The following is a 21302-nucleotide window of genomic DNA, read 5'->3' on the forward strand; positions in this document are numbered from 1 at the left end:
TTCTCTATAAAATGGGGACAGTTGTGACATCTGCTTCTTACTGTTGTAAAGATGAAATGAATCAATTGACATAAAGCTCTGAGGACAGTTCCCAAAACATAGTTAGTGCTCAGGAACTGTTAGCTGCTCCTTTTTAGGCATTGCAGTATAATTAAGATTCCAATGGTGATTCCTGAATGAGTAAAAGAAAAAAGAAAATTAGACAGACCTAGAAGTAGTGGTGAGTCAAAAGTCATATGTAAAAATATAGAATTTCTTGGTAAAGTTTCTGTCTGCTAATCCCCCAGTACAATTTGTTTCTTAGATGTTCTTCAAATAAAGTGCACTGATCATTTGTAGTTAAATATATTCAATGTGTTATAAACCATTCTGGTCATAACTAATTCTCGGATTTTTTTTTGTAAATATTGATAGTCTCCTGATTCAGTTAGATAGGCAGGACTATGGTAACAAATCGACCCCAAAATGTATAATGACTGAAACACAATAAAGGTTTATTTCTAGCTCACATTACAACCCAAGTAGATATGACTAGTCAGCTTGCATATGGTGATTCAAGAACCCAGGTTCTATCAATAGGTATAACATCCCCTAAGTCTATTCTATACTTATGTCCTGCTGACAGAAGGGAAAGAGAATGTGGGAGGCTGCATCCATCTACTTCTCTTAAAAGCCATGATGAGAAATAGCACACATCACTTACTCCCATCTTCCTTGGCTAGATTTCACCTAATGGCCACAACCCACTGAAGAGACACTGGGAAATTTAGTTTAAGTATGTGCCTCAGAAGAATAAATTGAATTTTATAAATAGCTGGCAGTGCTCTTCATTATTTAGAGGTAGATGAGGGCTATAGTTTTACTTCCTGGCAATTCCATTACAAATACAGAAGCATCCTCGTAACATTCCCACACAGGTATGTAGTAGCAACCAGGCTTAATAATCAGAGTGCCTTTTCTGAAGCTCATCACAGTCCCAGGTCTCTGTCCCTGTAGGTACTTTAATCACAGCTGACATGAAAGGGTCCTCTGGAGATAAACACAACACTATTCTAGGGGCAGGACTCAGTTAAGCTTAGAGATGGAATCAGGCAACCGAAGTCCTGTGAATCATGCTTGGATATACCACTGTTTTGGAATCAAGCTCAGCAACCATTTCCAAAAACAGTTCACTTCCAAAAAGTAGCTCACCTCCTTAACTCACTGGATTATTCTAGTATTACACATAATAGGGAAGATGTCTTTAGATTCTATCCAATTTACATATTTTGGGCACTAATAATTTTACTAACAAAACTCTCCCCTCTTATATCCATTTTGCCAATTAGAAAAGCTTCTTAGGTTAGTGTGGACATAAAAATAAGGAAAGTGGATCTGCAGCAGCCACCCTGGAGTGTGGCCTCTTGACGAAATACTAGCAACTACAGTTGACATGCATATTCCTACAACGAGCAACTAACCACCCCTCGGGTATAAAAAGGTTACTCACACATACATATCATACTATCCATGCGGAGAGGTATTTATTATAGGCAGCAAAATATAAAAGGTAAATATAGCCTTTTATTTAAATATTCCTCTGACAAGATAGTCAGTGAAGAAGGCTCCCCTGTAATAAACCACTTATTTATAATACAATGGCTTAACATGTTATAATTGCTTGAAATGTGGAATATTGCCCATAAGTCAAGCAGCTGTGCTGTGCTATTAGGAAGTTGTTGTAGCTTTCTATTCTTCCCCTGCAAAGATTGATAGGGGGCAATGACTTCTTGATTCAATAACCCCCAGAAAAGGAAGTAATGAAATGTTAACATTCTTCAAAGACTTCACTTTTGAAAAGCATCCTGAAGCTACTGTGGGCTGATTGATCATCTCAGTGGGGTGTCTTCTGGGAGGTTTTGCACAAAATACTCTTAGATTGTGCAATAAGGAGCTGCATTTCCCCAGAACATGAGAAATATCTGTTGTGAAGGTTATTCATTTATTTTTTTTGCGTACTCAGAAATCCTTGTTTTTCATGACGGTCTTTTGTTGGTTTTGTCATTGGTGGGATGGGGAGAAAGAGAATCTGTTTCTCTGAAACGATATTCGAAGTGACTTTTTAGATCCTAGATGGAGAGTTCATTTCTAAGTTGTATAATAACATCGTTTTTAAGTTTAGTGGTGGTGTTCCATGCGGATGTTGGAGACCACCCTACTTGTGCTTGGGGGCTGCTATCTTCATTCATTGTGGTTTTCACCATGGCAATGGGAATAGAATTTTCAGTTCTCTGAGCTCTTCTGCATCCTTAAGTAAGCTTGCATAATACTGCTGAGGACAAAGCAGTTGCCTGCTGAAAGCCAAATGAATGCATAAATTTGGCCTCAAGATTTTTGAACTGTTGTGAAAGAGTTTTTGTGTCTTAGGTTTCTTTTTTTCTTTCAAATCACTACTAGCAAATTTTTTCTTCAGATGATATCTTTTTTATCCAAAATATGTATAATGAAGATAGGTAGACAATTTTAACACATGATTTACAAATGATTTTCAGAGTCTAGGTAAGTGTTTTAAGAATTTTTACATTAAGTGAAAGCTTCCATTTTAAACATTTGTCTGGTATTTTGTGCTGGCCATGATCCAACACAAAATTATTGCTTCTGTAACAAAAATGATAAACTCCGTAGAACCTGGCTTACAGATCTTACCTTATTATTGAATAGCATTGAATGGTATTGAGTTATGTTTTTCTAGATGACTGAGCTAAAGGAAGCTATTGTTAGAGAACAATTTATTTTTGCATTCTTTTCCTTTCCTTTCTTCCTTTCGTTTCCTTTCACATTATAGTTTCCCTAACCAAATGACAGTTTTAATTACTGTTACCTGAAGATGTTCTGGTATGTTTTACCCAAATAATTCAATGGTTACTTCAGGAAACATAAAGAGCAAGTGCATTTATTGAACTGTCATATCAAACCTGTATACTGTGGAAGGCAGGCATTTGAATCAGTAAGTACAGCTTGGCTCAGAGACATACAAGTCCCTGAAATTCATCAGGAATGAGAACAATGTGACAACAAAGAATGCCTATCAGTGGTAGTCATGCGTAGTATCTAAGTACATTTCCTTTTTTTTTTTTTTTTTTTTTTTTTTTGAGACAGAGTCTCACTCTGTTGTCCAGGCTGGAGTCCAGTGGTGCTATGTAGTCCAGTGGTGCTATGTGAGCTCACTGCAAACTCCGCCTCCCGGGTTCAAATATTCTCCTGCCTCCGCCTCCCAAGTAGCTGGGATTACAGGCGTGGGCCACTATGCCTGACTGATGTTTGTATTTTTCGTAGAGATAGGGTTTCACCATGTTGGTCAAGCTGGTCTCAAACTTCTGACCTCAGGCAATTTGCCTGCCTCAGGCTCCCAAAGTGCTGGGATTACAGGCATGAGCCACCGCAACCAGCAGCACATTTCAGTTTGAGCTATGAAGTCTATAGACATCAGGTATGATGACTCAGGGAATGTCTTGAGGGACAAATCATTTAGAAATATGAAACAAAAGGCATTTGGCTTGTAGATTTAGGTGATGTCAAAGATACCTGCTTAACACTACAAATTCCTCATATCTTATAGTGCACTAAGGTACTTTCCCACTATGGTACACAAACGGACCACTACTTTGATTATTGTGATGGCTCTTTACAAAACATTCAGGTGGCTTTGGGTTGGGAAAAGCCACATAAGAAGTTTTTACTTTCTTAGAGATGACCATTGTGGTGAATTAAAGAAAAAGGATAACAACACAAACCTCTCATTCCTTCTATTACTATTTAAAAAGTTTTTCTGAATTACATTTCTGGTCATGCTGCTGGAAGCTCCAGACTTGATCTCCTTTCTGTTTTGGATGTTAACAGACAGGGTGTCATGGTGACAGGGCATTGGCTGTTTTTCACGGTTCGCTTATAGTTGAACTTGACTTTTATTTTCAATGGCTCAAGCCATAGCAGTTCAAAGATGAGGAATAAGTGTTTGTTGTTTGTTTGGTGCGAAATAGAGGAAAGCACTATAATGAAAATAGAATGGGCTCAAATCATGGAAGAATGCATTATTTATTAAGTCATTTTAGTTTCCTGTAATAAGAACTGGGAAGTCTCTGAATGTTTATAATTGGCTATATGTAAGCAGTAATCCTGCAAGATCTGTGTAAGGATCAAATGAATTGCACTTAATTAAAGTGATTGTACCAGAAACTTTCTAACATTGTTTTCAATTTGAGGATGAAAAGATATCTTCATTACTATGCAATAATTTCCTGCCCTTCTGTTCTGATAGTCTGGGGAAAGACTTCTGCCTGCATTAGGGCAGTTAAGTTTAGTCTACAAGTTAGACAACCAAGATATTTCCATAAATCAAATAGCAATTTCAATTTATATCTAACTTATTAATAAATATACATTAAACTCAGCTATTTCTTAGCATAACTGAATAACTTATTCAATGGCTTTTGACACTTTGGAGAAAGCATATATGTTGTATTTACTTATTTTATTTCTGTTGTATTTCAAAAGGGATTTGAGATAGCTAAGTATAAACATACTGCTTTAGACCATGTCAGGTACAAAGATGCATAAGCAGTCTCTGGCATCCATTTTGGTTACCCAGTTATGCAGAAGGCAAGTGAACTAGACAGCATCTGCCACCTTCCATTCATTATCAGAAGAAAAACTACCCTGTTTCTTTCCAAGAAAATCAACTACTGTTTATCTGACTCTAATAATTGTTTTTTTAAAATATATACATCGATGGCTAATTAAATGAGTTGACCTTTATAACATGGTTCTTGAAGAAACAAGTTGATAGGTCATAAATTCATTGTTAATAATTATGTGCAAAGGTGTATGTTCTCTGTGCTTGTATATGAATGGCTCAGTGACTATTAAATTGAAGCACCCTTTAAACAAATATTTGTTAGGTAGCAGAGCATCACTTTCATAGTTCATTAAATTTAACTCTTATCTGTGGCTTAGATATTTTTTCCATTATAGGCAGACATCTTCTAAAGCATTTCTAAGTTATTTTCCTTAGCAAATCCATTTTATATGGCATGACCTAATTCTTCCAGTTTTCAATTTCTAAGATGTTTGGCCCATGTCCCATTTGACACTCACCTGGGAAGGATCAAGGACGGTTAGTGAAGATGTTTGTGGCTAAAAGTCTAGAAAACAGAAAAGTTAATTGCTATAGACAAATTCCTTAGCCTGCATCAAGGTGAACTTTAGACTGCAGTATGGCCAGAAGGTGGGGGTACTCAGAAGGGCTTGGTCTGGAAGAATCAGGCTCTGCCCTGGGAGTTCTTTCTCAGGCAGAGCATCTATAAAAGGACTGGAGAGATTGAGAAAATCATTAATGACTTGGTCAGTGCCGAATTGTTTTAAATGAAAAGGGGAACCTTTGGAATCCGATGGAGAAATTAATTGTCTATGAAACTCAAATAAATACAAATTAATACAGTGGAAGCAGTGAAGGATATTAGCTCAAAGCTTCATGTGGTTTGCAAAATTCTACTCATAGAGGAAAATTAAATAAAGATATGACTTCCATCTAGACATCTGTGCTGCAAGACCACTCTGTGTAGAGGGCATGGTCTGGAGACCCATGTTGGCCTAATGACTGTCAAACAGGGTTTCCTTGGTGTGTTGATGATGTGGTGAGAAAAATTACCTTGGCTCTCTTGCAATCTCAGAACTTACCTCTAGGCTAAAACCTGCAATTAATATGCAACCACTCCTAGTGGTTGCTATTTGCTTGTCAGCATGACCACAAAATTATTTGAGGTGATTCCATTGTTTCTATTAAGACTTAAAATTAAACGTACGGTATTTAAGAAAATCACCCCATAATATTAAATGCTTTTGTATTAATAAATCCAGATGTATATGGCATTTTAAGTGTGTATCTTCACTGAACAGTGATTACATTAAAATGGGTAATTGACTATTTTATTCAGACTTGGGTTTTTAAGTTGAAAATAAGTGCATCAAAAATATTTAACAAGTTGAGATATCTTAGGATCCATTGTGTTTGGACTTTAATTTGTTATATTGACAAGAACAACTTATGTATGTGGTAGTGTTTGTCCTCAAACAACTGAGGCAATTAAGGAAATTAAAAAGAAAATGTATAAATGTAAGCTTAAAATCTTTAAGGAATTTGATTAAATACATGAGACCAGGAATTGATCAAAGATTCCCTAAAAGGAATTGTTAATATTTCCTGAATTTCAAAAGAGAACTTTAAAATATTTTAATTTGGATTTAGAAACTTTGAGAATATTTATTTTGAAAAAAATAAATTTTAGGTAATCTTAACTGTTAACCAAAAGCCACACATTGATAATATCCTGACACAATTCTTCCTCAAATGGTGTATTGTTTATTAGGGGGGAAAAAAAGGCCCCTGCCTGGGCACGGTGGCTCGTGCCTATAATCCCAGCACTTTGGAAGGTGAAGGCAGGCAGATCACGAGGTCAAGAGATCAAGACCATCCTGCCCAACATGGTGAAACCCTATCTCTACTAAAAATACAAAAATTAGCTGGGTATGGTGGCACGTGCCTGTAGTCCCAGCTACTCGGGAAGCTGAGGCAGGAGAATCACTGGAACCCGGAAGGCAGAGGTTGCAGTGAACCAAGATTGTGCCACTGCAGTCCAGCCTGGCGACAGAGCCAGACTCCATCTCACAAAAAAAGGCTCCCAAACAGACAGCATTTTACATAACAATGTAAATTGTTATATAAAACACATCTAATACATTGTTATGTCAAGCCCTGATTGGGAAAGAGTATAAGCCATTTTCTGTGGCACAGGACTAAGCTGGACCAGGGACGAAACTGCATTTTGAACCCTTATTGTCATTTCCCATTCATCACGAACTCTGGTGAGCTCAGTTACAATACAGAATAATAAGTTAATGTCAGTCACACCCATGAGGATTCTTTTATGTTACCCATTGCAAAAATACCTTGGACAAATTCCATCCTTTGCTTTAATAAGATGAGTCCTGCGGTTAACTCAGATTTCATTTGGGTAAAGAGCTGTCTCTGCCCTCGAGCAGCTCGGACTAATCTGGTGTATCCTTCATTAGTACTTTTACCACATGCCTGCTTTCACCCTGGAGCTCCCTAGAATTTATGCGTACTCTGTCTCTGATGTGGCCTGTGAACACTACCTTAATTTGCAGCACCTGCTTTTGTTATGAGACAGAAGTGCCTGAGAGCTTCTTCTGGTCTATTTGTGAGACAGCTCTTTGAAATTAGCAAGAACGTTTCTTGTCCCCTCTCCCCAGTCTGAGTTTCTGCTCAGAAGTTATCTGTTCATGCTGAATGTTGGAATGGTAGTTTGTGGAGACAGCCCAGAAAATGTTTGTGTCATTAAGGATTTGGGTGGAAGATAAAAATGTGAAGAGAGTAAATATTTTAGAGAACATAAACCAATCTGTTTATTTTAGCGCTGCTCTATGATTCATCAGGCTAATCATTTAAATATTATCACAAATGCTTGATTAAAATTAAATATGATAGTTTTCAAAATGGAGCTCTTTCTTTCACATTTTATGAGTGAATCTGATTTTCTGACTCAGATAAACAAAAGGCTGCTAACTTATGCAAATGTTTCATATAGCTCAGGAAGACTTGCTGGGTAATGAAATTCAAGACTGAGACAGAAGACAAAGTTGGGATGGATGGAGATAGCCTGTACTACATGATTTATAAATTAGACTGTCCATGCCCAGGTTCACTCATTTAAGTCAAGGAGGACAGGTGTCCACATATGTGTATTACTCTATTACTCTTTATCACCTTGCACTCAATTTTATTGGTCTTTATTTTTATATATTCTGTATTATCCAGCTCTCTTATGGTTTCATATACATTAATTATGCTTGTAAAGAGGTTACAGGTTTTTTTCTGTCACTCCAAAGTACCTGTTAGAAAACTGATCACACAGTATTCAAATATTTGGTTAGATGGCTAGTTTTAATTTGGGGGATTAAGCATCCATGAAAAGGTAAATACAGGCATTGATCGACTTATGACCTATGCAACTTACGATTCAACTTTACGACCACATTTGCTAGCCATGACTGCTCCGTGTCTGGCAGCGCAAACGTTGCCCAGCTGGGCGTACGACAGTGTGGACCAGCTTCCGGCAGCACTACCATTTCTGCGTGCACCATTTCAACTGTACATATAGCGTACTCAACTTACAACCAAATCATGTTATGAACGTTCCACGGTCCCGACCATGGTCGTAAGTCAAGCACTACCTGTATTGAGTATATTGACTCATTCATTTGCACAAATAGATATCATCCTGTCCCAGGTACTGTACTAGATGCTTAGATGCTGTGATGATAAAACAGTCAAGGTCTTGGCTCTTGTAGGGTACACCATCTGGGAGGCATAGGGGGAGGATAGGAGCAAATATGGCACAGCTAAGGATAAAACAAGAAGTACAGAAAGCTATAAAATGGCTCTCATAAATGACAGAGAAACCTAAATTAGCTGGATTGATTATTGAAGTCCTTGATGGAAAAATAACATTGAAACCAATAGTTCCCAAACTTTGGTGCTGAATGGAACCATCTAGGGAATCTTTAAAAAACAAGCCGGGCGCGGTGGCTCAAGCCTGTAATCCCAGCACTTTGGGAGGCTGAGGCGGGTGGATCACGAGGTCGAGAGATCGAGACCATCCTGGTCAACATGGTGAAACCCCGTCTCTACTAAAAATACAAAAAACTATCTGGGCGTGGTGGCGCGTGCCTGTAATCCCAGTTACTCAGGAGGCTGAGGCAGGAGAATTGCCTGAACCCAGGAGGCGGAGGTTGCGGTGAGCCGAGATCGCGCCATTGCACTCCAGCCTGGGTAACAAGAGCGAAACTCCGTCTCAAAAAAAAAAAAAAAAACCACTGCTTTTTAAAACTGGAGCTCCCACCTCCAGTTGTTATTATTTAATTTGTATAGGCTGTGACCTGGGCAGTGGAATATTTGAAAGCTGTCTGGGTGATTCTAATATGTATCAGTTTAAGAGCCAGTGATTTAGGCTGAGACCTGAAAAGTGAGTCGGAATTGACCAGGTGAGGAATGTTGAGGGAATATAGTCTTCCTGAGTTTGAAAGGACTGCATACCCAAGGGACTGAAAGAAGGCTTGTTTGTTGGATCAGGGTGAGAAACAAGGCTGTTGACTACTGACCTAAACCAGTTTGGTCATGAACAACACAGATTGATTTTATTAGCTAACAACTAATAAGTTTAAAGTATTATAGGTACCCTTATCACCTGGCTACTAGGCTATAAAAAATGTAAATTTCAAACGGAATTCCTTTTTTTTAATTATTATACTTTAAGTTCTGGGGTACATGTGCAGATCGTGCAGGTTTGTTACATAGGTATACACGTGCCATGGTGGTGGTTTGCTGCATCCATTGCCCTGTCATCTACATTAGGTATTTCTCCTAATGCTATCCCTCCCCAATCTCCCGACCCACTGCTATTTCTCCTCAGCCCCCCAGCTCCCCAGTTCCCAGTGTGTGATGTTCCCATCCCTGTGTCCCTGTGGTCTCATCGTTCAACACCCACTTATGGGTGAGAACATGTGATGTTTGGTTTTCTGTTCTTGTGTCAGTTTGCTGAGAATGATGATTTCCAGTTTCATCCACATCCCTGAAAAAGACATGAACTCATCCTTTTTTATGGCTTCATAGAATTCCATGGTATATATGTGCCACATTTTATCTAGTCTATCATTGATGAACATTTGGTTTGGTTCCAGGTCTTTGCTATTGTAAACAGTGCTGCAATAAACATACATGTGCATGTGTCTTTATAATAGAATGATTTATAATCCTTTGGGTATATACCCAGTAATAGGATTGCTGGGTCAAATGGTATTTCTATTTCTAGACCCTCAAGGAATCGCCACACTGTCTTTCACAATGGTTGAATTAATTTACACTCCCACCAACAGTGTAAAAGCATTCCTATTTCTCCACTTCCTCTCCTGCATCTGTTTTCTCCTGATCTTTTAATGATCAGAAGATCATTCTAACTGGCATGAGATGGTATCTCAATGTGCTTTTGATTTGCATTTCTCTAATGACCAGTGATAATGAGCTTTTTTCATGTTTGTTGGCTACATAAATGTCTTCTTTTCAAAAGTGTCTCAAACAGAATTCCATCACATACTTCTTTAATAAGCAGCCTTTAGCAAAGCAGGCACAAAGCAGTTCACACACTGTGTTAGTTAACCTTCACAAAGTCTCAGCTTTCTGTACATCCAGGTAAGCTGGCCTTGCCTTATATGAAAGGTTTATTAAGGCAAAAACAACAGCATTTATCAGCCATGATTCTAGGCCTTCTAGTTGGCATCGTAAATCAGAAAGTCTCCTAAACCAATGCTGGGCACATATCCAACTACGTATTAAGCCACAGGCACCATTTCTCTAAGAGGTACAGGATTCAAGCCTAAGGGATACATGATAACAGGCCTGGCTAGATTCTTACATGTTTCTACAATGGTAGGGGTATGTCTAACATATTTCTACCCATGCACATACTTTGAATATCTTAAACATCACCTAATGAAATTTCATTATTACATCTATCATGCTAATTAACAATACACTACTTTCACCAATGAAAACCTAATGTTGATATTTATTGGCTACTGGCAAAGTTTCTGCTCTTGATTGATATACAGCTGATAAAAGGGCTTGTAGTCACTGCCTCTGGAGTGTGTCTCTTTCTGATTGAATGTTACCTTGCCACCCTAGTCTTGCCTCCTTTATAGCACATTGCCTTGATGACTCCTGAACATGAAAGTATAAACCAACTGGTATATGCACAATATCACTCTGATTATGCTGGAGTAACTTAAAGTAAATTATAGACTGTAACAGAAGAGTAATGGCCATTTCAGAGCCTGCAAAGATTGAAAAGGAGGCAAGGATAAAATTCTTCTTGCATGAGAAAGCTGACGCTAATTGACTTTCTTCTTGCCTATTTATAGAATACAAGTGCTTATAGAGAGCAAAGAAATAAAGGAGGAAATGGAGAGCTGCTTGAATGTTCACTTTTATAAACTAGCAAATGCCTTCATTGTCTAGCTCTGTGAATGACTTGAATTGCCACTTGAAAGCATTGCTTCTTCCATATCTCATACAATGTATTGATCCCCATTTTTCCCTATTTCTCAATATCTGGAGCTTTAAATATTCATCAGAAAACTCTTGATACAATTATTAAGTTATCTTGTTATCTCCCTGAGTCACTGTGTATCCGGTTGAGGGAATTCCTTTGAAGACCCTTTGGTGCTTTTTTCAGTAATGAGGTTCCATCTTTGATCAAAAGTAAATCAAAGTGAGGACTTGAGTACTGCGGGAGTCACAGCCCTAGCCTCTAGCAGACTGTGAGAATACTTTCCCACAGCCAATTCAAAAGACAAGGCAGGGATTTTGAAATCTGTGTTTGACATCTTATTGACACTACTAGATTACATAGATTCAGCTGCTGGCTACGCCTTTATTCCATTCTCAATAGCAGAGATATTTATGAAGCCTTCTCCATTTCCAGCTACTCTTCTGCTTTTGCTGCTGGAGGATTAGTTTGCCTTCATAGCAGATCATTTTTAGGGTTGCTTTTCATGAGTCAGCATTTTCTGTGCTCTTTTATGTTACAGACGGAGCCTGTGATCCTGGTCTGTATTTGTGTTGTCAATGGAAATATAATTTGAACTCCATATTCCATTTTAAATTTTCTTGAAGCTAAATTTCTACATTTAAAACAGCAAAAAGGGCCAGGCACAGTGGCTCATGCCTATAATCCCACCACTGTGTGAGGCCAGGACTCGAGGATTGCTTCAGGCCAGAAGTTAAAGATCAGCTTGACCCACATAGCAAGATTTCTGTCTCCACAAAAAAATTGCAAAAATATTAGCCAGGCATGGTGGCACATGCCGATAGTGCCAGCTACTCAGTGGCTGAGGTGGGAGGATTGCTTGGGTCCAGGAGTTCAGGGCTACAGGGAGCCATGATTGAGCCACTGCACTCCAGCCTGGGTGACAGAGCAAGAACCCAACTCAAAAAATAATAATAAAATAAACAATGAATGAAAATAAAAAAGCAAAAGAGACATGAAATTAACTTTAATAATATATTTTATAGAAATCAATGTATCAAAAATATTGTTATTCTAACATGTAATCAGTGCAAAAATTATGAGGTATTTTACTTTCTTTTTTTCATATAAAGTCTTTGTAATTGGTGTGTCTTTTATACTTTTCCAACACATTTTGAGTTGGAATAGCCACATTTCCATTGCTCAATAGCCACATGTGGTTAGTGGCTACTATATTGGACAGTACACATCTGTTTAAGAGTACTAAGAAATGTGTTATCTAAATAACCCATTGTTCATTCTGTAAAGCATATGCCTGGATCATTCCCTATCTTCCTAGTGGTTTTTGCGACCAAGGCACCTACTATTGAGATGACAGGCTTAGGAGATTACTGGAGGACAGCTAATTGACTTTTTGAAATTCAAACATATAAAAGTCTTTAGTTCCATGCCCTAGTCATTTTGGTTAATTGTTCACAGTGATATAAAAATGATAGAAATAGACTGATTGCTGATAGTAGTAGAGCATTGGCAAGTCAGGAAAGGTGTGAGAATGAGTAAGCAGTAGAACTCATGGTACTTTTGTGAAACCTAAATTTTAAAAACTCAGAAGAAAAAGGCTGAGCATGTGTATCTCCAAAAAGCTCGTGAATACTCATGCTGCTTATCTTTCTGCTTCCGCACCAGCCTAGTAATGACTACTGGAAAGAACAGACACAAATGGTAGAAGATGCCCCCTTCCCCACACCTTATTGAATCTGACAGCATGAGACAGTGAGGTCATCATCTCTCACTGTTGATTCCAAGTCTCCCTCATCGGTATCACCATGAAGCTGAGGAATTTCCCCTCTTAAGTGGAAACAGTGAACTCTCAATTTTAAAAGAGAGACAGAGAGGGAGGAACAAACTGTTCTTGTTTTTCTTCCTGCCTAGCCCTTACTTTCATTATTATGTAAGAGGTTCATGCAAATGATTTTGGTGCCTGTGTGTGCATTTCTAAAAATTAAAAAGACGTTGTAAAATCACCACCCAAAGTCCACGTAAAAGGATTTCAGGGGGTCTATAATTGTTGAACTTAGACTACTGCATGTGTCTACTGTGGATATTTGTAGTTATGCTCAACATCATCATGAGACTGCAATTTAATGTCACATCTGCTCTATAAAGGAATAATTTGAATCACTTTTCTATATGTTAATTATAGGATGGCTTGCTCTATGGTTTTAATTATCATTTTCTCTAATACTTCTTTGTTTATTTCTTTGGTGATTCAGCTTAAACATAGTTGAAACTGGTACTTAGTAATGAAAAGGAATGAAAAAGGTTTAGAATAAACACGGTAGTTGATACTAACAGGCATTTTGGTGCTGGGAAGATACAGAAGGATATTACTAATATTTATCATTCTTACAATAGTCTGAAACGTCTGAAAGCCATTTCCTCTAACACAGCACTGTCCAGTAGAACTGTCTGCAAATGATGAAAATGTCTCCTGTCTGTGTTATCTAGTAAGGAAGCTAACGGCCACATGTGGCTATTGGACATGAAAAAATGTGACTTGTATGACTCTGAAACCAAAACCTGATTATTTTCTAGAAATTTACATTTCTATTGAACTCACATCAATGTTTTTTCCAAGTTAGTATCGACAACAAATACCAGTTTGAAGTGAAGGTATGCTGAGGTGCACATTACTGGCAACCTTCATTTTAAATTTAGCTATTAATAATTTTCACCTTACTTAGGCCTGGTTTTTTGGATCAAATTTGGTTTTACGAATATTCTTACTTAACTGTGGTAGTCAAAGTTTTCTGATCTTGGAGCCGCTTCAGCTTTTTTGAGCTGCCGATGATGCCAGAACTTATCTTGCCTCAAATGTAAGAGGCAATATTAGTCAGAACATTTTGGTTTCTCAGCGAATTTCTTTGCTTTTTACAGCTTGATCTTTATAGAATACCATCCTTTCAATACCAATGCTTCTCTGTCTTTCACAAACAAGAGTTCATAATTCTTGTCCTGATTTGCCAATTTTGTTATCCTAAATTTCCAATTAAGATGTACCTATATAAGTGTTGTGATAGGAATTTAGAAAGAACTTGTTCAACTCTTGCTTCCCAGTTTTTCTCTTTCCTAATTATCATTTTCCTTCTCTAATAAATGCTAATTAAACTACTTTTCTTGCTGGTTTAGAGCCTTCTGTTTTAATATTCTTCTGTGTAAAGAGGCTAAATTTAGTTTTTCCTCTGAATTCTTTAGACCATTTTAAACAGGAATGAATATGTAAAACCACTTTAGACTGTGGTTTCTTATTTTCTCAACAAGACAGCTTCAAATACTATAGATATGTGTTCATATATTTTAATAGAAGTCACAGAATAAACCAGATTGACCCTATGCTCTTTTGGCTTACAAACATGTATGTTGAAACTTTGAAAACCCCTTTTCTGGTGTCTGAATAACCACAGGGTTTTTAAAACTCGAATTCCGGCACTAATCATTTGCTCTAGGAAAGACTTGGAGTTGTAGGGTAGGTTGGCCACACTTATGTCAAATGATTATAAAACGTACTCTGCTGTTCTAGAGCAGCAATCCCCAAAGCAATCCCCAACTTTCTGGCACTAGGGACCTGTTTTGTGGAAGACAATTTTTCCTCGGACGGGGAGGCATAGTGAGGGATGGTTTTGGGATGAAACTGTTCCACTTCAGATCCTTAGGCGTTAGTTTGATTCTTATAAGGAATGCACAGCCTAGATCCATCGCATGCAGAGTTCACAATGAGGTTTGTGCTCCTTTGAGAATCTGATGCCACTGCTGATCTGACAGGAGGTAGAGCTCAGACAGTAATGCTCACTTGCCCACCGCTCACCTCTTGCTGTGTGGCCCAGTTCCTAACAGGCCAGGGACTGGTAGTGATCTGTAGACCAGGGAATGGGGAACCCCTGTTTCAGAGGCTGGTGGCACTTGGTTAAATCCAATAAATTTACGTATCCAAAAAGGCAAGCTAGTGCTACCAAAGCTTTCCAGTTGCAGAGTCACCTCAAATTTGGGCTAGTGAAGACTGAAGCAGCTTCCATTGCTGTGCGCTTTGCAGAAAGGCTTTATCCCTGAGGCAGTTGAGAAATACAGGTTTCTGGAAATCCATCTTTCTTACTATTTGGTAAATTAAAGGATGAGCCTCACAGGTCAGGTCCAGAGAACTCAATGATAGAATGTTTAATAACTTTGTCCTTCAAAGAGCTCAAAGAAACGGACTGTTCTTTCTTAAATCTTCATGTAACATCCTTAGGAGATTTTACAATTTTATTTTTTTGTTGCATTGAGCCTAGTCAGAAACTCAGTAGGAAAATGGGCAAAGGAGAAGCAGCCCTGGTTGAAATGGGGTTTGCCTCCAAAGCCCTTCCTCCTTCCCTTTCCTTGATGATGTTGTGTCTGTGTGTCCCAGCTGTGCAGTCCTCAGGGGAGTGCCCGTGGAATACACCCTGAAGACTGGCCAAAAGCGTCACTAAAGATGTGATGAACAGAAGTTTGGTTGAGATGCTGCCTCCACCCCAAAACACTGTTTATGTCATTCTAATGCTGCTCAGCAGAATTATTGCTTCTGTCTCTCTCTACACAAACACACTCGTGTGTGCACGCACACACACACACACACACACACACACACACACACTGTGAGTTTCCTAGATCTCAAAATAATGCATTAGTTAAGGCTGTAAATAAATGGTAATTTCAGAATAGATTGGGACTTTCTGAGTTACACCCCTCCCCAGCGAAAGGGAGACAACGGAAATTATTCTACTCACCAGGAGCTCCCGGAAATAGAGTTTATATGGAAATAAAACATCAGCTTCAGAATAACAGTCTGTGCACTGGGAGAGGAGAAACTCAACAGATGTAGAAAAAAAAGAGAAGCACAAGTGGCCAAACCCTGAGGTGCCAGAGGAGAGAGGGATCTATGACCTTACTTTACCTTCGTCATGGATGACTTAAAGGATTAATTAAGTAAAAGTCGGTACCTTTCTTGAAGCTCTTTGGAGAAAGAAGCTATTTAAGTATAAATTATGATCATGCAGCTTACATCTCACATGTCAGGCATGCATGGTTAACTGTGTCTGATGTGTAAGTTATAGCCATGAGGATCCTGGATCGACCTCCCTCCTTTGACATGGTGGTAAGACAGAGATTGATGGTGTTATATGTGGCATCTGAGTCCAGGGCATCTGAGCTGTGACGTTGTAGTTGGAGAAACCAGAGCCTCTATCTGTGCCTCTTCTTGAGGGCATTTTCTTAAGACATTTGAGGAGGGGGTGGGAAACAGAAGTTAGTAAACTGAGAAAAATCTACTTTTTTTTTTCAATTTACTTTATTAACTTATTGCCTAAGAGGGTAAAACAAATTAAATGAGAGAAGAACATATTTTTAACCAGACGTTTTAGTTTCCTAGGGTGTCTATAAAAAAGGACCACCAAGCATGAGACTTAAAACAACAGAAATAGATTCTCTCACAGTTCTGAAGGCTAGAAGTCTAAAATAAAGGTGTTGGCCTCTTCCTGGCTTCCAGTTGCCCTAGGCATTCCTTGACTTATGGCAGCCTTGACTGTGACTCCAAACTCTGCCCGTGTGTGTGTGTGTGTGTGTGTGTGTGTGTGTGTGTGTGTGTGTATGTATGTATATGTGTGTATGTGTGTGTGTGTGTGTGTGTGTCTTCACCTGCCTTTTTTCCCCTTTCTCTTTCCTTTCATCTTTCTTTCTCTCTCTCTCTTTCCTTCCTTCCTTCCTTTCTTTCTTTCTGTCTGTCTGTCTGTCTGTCTGTCTGTCTGCATGCCTGCCTGCCTGCCTGCCTGCCTGCCTCATTCTGTCACCCCAGGCTAAAGTGCAGTGACACAATCACAGTTTGTTGCAGCCATTACTTATCTGGCTCAAGTGATCCTCCCACCTCAGCCTCCCAAATAGCTGGGACCACAGGTACACACCACCACATTTGGCTAATTTTTGTATTTTTTGTAGAGCTGGCGTCTCGCCATGTTGCCCAGACCAGTCTTTAACTTCTGGGCTCAAACAATCCTCCTGCCTTGGCCTCCCTAAAGTGCTGGGATTACAGCATGAGCCATAGCACCCAGCCTAGCTGTCTTCTTATAAGGACACCAGTCATATTAGAGTAAGGACCCAGCCTTCTCCAGTGTGATTTCATCTTATCTAATTAGATCTGCAACAACCTCATTTCCAAATAAGTTCACATTCTGAGGTACTCAGGATTAGGACCTTAATATATCTCTTTTTTGGAGATAGGAGGATGCAGCTTAGCCCATAACACCAGGTTTAGGATAGTTTTCAAAATTATGGAGGAGTTGAACCTTGCCCTTTTGTAAAATACCAGGTACAGCCCCATCAGAAAGCAGGTAGAGCAGCCCCGCCCTGCTGGGAGCAGCAGTGGAGGGCAGCCCCTCTGCTCTGCACCCCTGCCAGCTCACCTGGTTTCATCCCACCTGGGCACATGTTCTTTAGACGCCACAGAGACACCCCCACCCCCCACAGGGCTTCAAGGGTCACAGCAGAAAAAGCTGCAAAACTACATGTTCCATTGGCTTCCTTCCTCAAATAGCACCCTGTGCCTTTATAACAGGCAGCTTTAAGGAACACAAACTCTGAAAATAGTCTGTTTGGAAGGCTTGTTGGAGAGCAATTGCATTTCCTCTGTTTTTTGGTTTTAATATAAAGGAAATAGAATCTACTGAAAGCAGACTTTTTCCAGTGTCACCTTAGCACTGCCACCAGCACCCATTCAGAGTTGGGTAAAAAGCCTCCGACAGACTGAGGGCTGATTTTTCCCCTCTGCACGTTCACGTCCATGGAGAATGGTAGCATACAGCTCACGCTCTAGAATGTAACTCCCTCCTTTCATAAAGATTGGGAAAGTGGGAAATTCATTCTTGGCAAGACTGAAACAGGGGGAGTCACAGCCAGTCCTGCTTAGCAGCACAAGCTCCACCCACAAAACCAATTGACTCCACAGCAGAAACCCTGACTGAGGTCCATGCCGCCTCCCGCCTGCCCGGAGTAATGGAACTCTTGGGAATAGTTGCCCAGGCTCCTGGGAGGAATGGAGACTTGCTTATCAGTCTTTGGGAGGCTGTGATCTCCCTGGCAAGGAGAATTATATTTTTTAGATAACTAGATCCAGGAAGAGGAGGCTCTGGGAAAGAGTACACAAAGCTGCCCAAGGGGAAAAGTCCTAACGATAACTCCATAAAAGGCAGCTTTAAATGGTCTCAGCTGATCCATATTTTTAGAAAATTGTTTTTACTCAGCCTGCCTGACTGTAATACTATTGACAGAAACAGCAATGAAAGGGAGATAAACATGATGTTGTGATCTTTCTTTTTTTTTTTTTTTTTTTTTTTTTGAGACGGAGTTTCGCTCTTGTTACCCAGGCTGGAGTGCAATGGCGCGATCTCGGATCTCGGCTCACCGCAACCTCCGCCTCCTGGGTTCAGGCAATTCTCCTGCCTCAGCCTCCTGAGTAGCTGGGATTACAGGCACGCGCCACCATGCCCAGCTGATTTTTTGTATTTTTAGTAGAGTCGGGGTTTCACCATGTTGACCAGGATGGTCTCGATCTCTTGACCTCGTGATCCACCCTTCTCGGCCTCCCAAAGTGCTGGGATTACAAGCGTGAGCCACCGCGCCCGGCCTCTTTTTATGCCTCCCATGAAGCCCCAGGTAGTATAAATTGTGCTTGACAACCTTTGATTAGCAGCTGCTCGTTCTGCTGAGGAAAGGAGGCGTTTATCTGAGACACTGTTCTCCCTTCATAAATAAGCTAGAAATTTGCTGCTGGTAATAGTTTCCCAGAGGAAGCCAGGTCTGATCCTCCTCTTTCACACCTCTGGACACTTCTGTTTGCAGCCCTGTGGGAAGGAGCAGTGGGGAGTCCATGGGGCCATTGGGGAAGTCTGTGTCTCACTCTTAGGGCAGCGCTGGGTGACCTCAGAACATTTTTGAATGTGATATGGTCTATACCAGCAGATCAAGTACTTTCTTCTTTTCTCTGTGACAGTGTGGTGCTGCAGAAAATGCTTTGGACTAAGCAACAAAAGATTTCATTCCATTTCTGATTCTTTTACTAACTGTGACTTTGAGCATGCCATCTAATCTCTTTGATCTGCAGCCTAGATTCATTCCTCTAAAACCAAGCTATCCATGTACTTAAAGGGAAATGGCTCCAGATATGTGAAGCCACAGGATAAACCCAAAATATCTTCTAAGAGCATCAATTTTACTCTGTCATTTTAAAGAAAGAATTTTTATGTGAGAAACAAGGCTACCCATGGAGTAGAATGGAGAACTTCACAATAATTTTTCAGTAGGTTCAAGGAAAACCTATTTCAGAGAAGTAATAACTTAAGTATGAGTTCACTACTCTTTGTTTTTAGGAATATTGTCATGACAAAAAGTTTGAGAAGCACTAGATTAGATCATCTTGAGGCTGCCTTTCTACTCTTATATTTGGGGATTCAACAATAAACCTCTGTTTTGGGCTGAACATTGCCCCCTACAAGTTCAAATGTTGAAGCCCTAACCCCCAGCACCTCAGAATGTGACTATGCGGAAATAGGACCTTGAGGAGGTGATTAAGTTAAAACGAGGCTGTTAAGATGGGTCCTAATCTAATCTGACAGGTGTCTTTATCACAAGAGGAAATTTGGTGCTAGGTGGAGTGGCTCACACTTGTAAACTCAATAATTTAGAAGGCTCAGTCAGGAGGATTGCTTGAGGCCAGGAGTTTGAGATCAGCCTGGGCAACATAAGAAGAAACATGTTGATAAAACGTATCTTAAAACAGATTTAAAAAACCTAGCTGAGTGTGGTGTCATATGCTTGTAGTTCCAGCTATTTGGGAGGCAGAAGCCAGAGGATCACTTGAGCCCAGTAGTTCAAGGCTGCAGTGAGCCAGGATCAGGCCACTCTACTCTAGCCTGGGCGACACAGAGGGACTCCATCTCTATAGAATAAAAAAGAAAAGGAAATTTGGACTTACATTAGGGATGCCTGCTTACAGAGGAAAGACCATGTGAGGACACCATGATAAATGGCCATCTCAAAGCCAAGAAGAGAGGCTCACAAAAAACCCAGCCTGCCCACACCTTGATCTAGGACTTCTAAGCCTCGAGAATGGGAATAAATAAATACATACATAAACGAATGAATGAATGAATGTTGTTTGAGCCACCCAGTCTGTGGTGTTTTGTGACTGCAGACAGCAAACGACACAGGTTCCCTTTGCCTACTACATAAAGGCCAACTTCCTTGGCCCAGAATTAATGACCTTCTGCGAGGGTCATTGACCCCATCCTCACCATTTAGCCACCACTGCCCTCTACTCCCTTAATTCCTAACTTGCTCTGTTTTCATGTTGTGCCTGCCCATCGCCAGGCCTATTCTCTTCACCTGAGATGATTACGTGTCTACTTCTCAAAATGCACTCATCCCTAACCACCTCCTTCCCCCTTAGGTCCAGCCTGAAATGAACAGACTTAACTGGTAACTGCGGGTTTTGCTGTTAAATGACACAAGGGTAGCCTTGACTTTGGGTTATCTCTGCGTTACTCTTCTTCCTCTCAGATGCCAGAGTAAACAGACCACTTCTTCCGTGTTTCGAATGTTTGTTTCCACAGCAAGACGTCCCATGCTTGACGTAGAGTCAAAGCCCACCAGCTCAGTACATGGAACAGAGGTCAATCAATATTGTTTTCTCTGCCAAATACGTTTTTAAATATATAGTCATTCCTTATTGTCCTTGGGGGGATTGGTTCCAGGACCTTTCTTAGATATCAACATCTACAGATGCTCAAGTCCTTCATATAAAATGGCACAGTGTTTGCATATAACCTATGCATACTTCCTGTATAGAGTAAATCACCTCTAGATTACTTGTAATACCTAATAGAGTGTAAATGCAATGTCATAGTTGTTATAGTGTATTGTTTAGGGAATAACAGCAAGGAAAAGAAGTTTGTGTTCAATGTGGATGTCATTTTTTTTCCAAATATTTTTGATCCATAGCTGGTGAATTCATGGATTCAGAACCCATGGATACAGAGGGCTGATTCTATCTTATAAATATATTTTACACAAATATATTTCTTATATGTAATTACATTTTAA

At 39.7% G+C, this 21302-nt stretch overlaps 1 protein-coding gene across 1 annotated transcript in view; it reads left to right on the forward strand.

Annotated features, from left to right (window-relative positions):
- LHFPL6 (LHFPL tetraspan subfamily member 6) overlaps nt 1–21302 on the forward strand; it is a 256550-nt gene that overhangs the window by 181876 nt on the left and 53372 nt on the right. The window lies entirely within an intron of this gene.

This window comes from Saimiri boliviensis, chromosome 16 (genome assembly GCF_048565385.1).
Source record: "Saimiri boliviensis isolate mSaiBol1 chromosome 16, mSaiBol1.pri, whole genome shotgun sequence".
In the NCBI taxonomy this organism is placed as follows: domain Eukaryota; kingdom Metazoa; phylum Chordata; class Mammalia; order Primates; family Cebidae; genus Saimiri; species Saimiri boliviensis.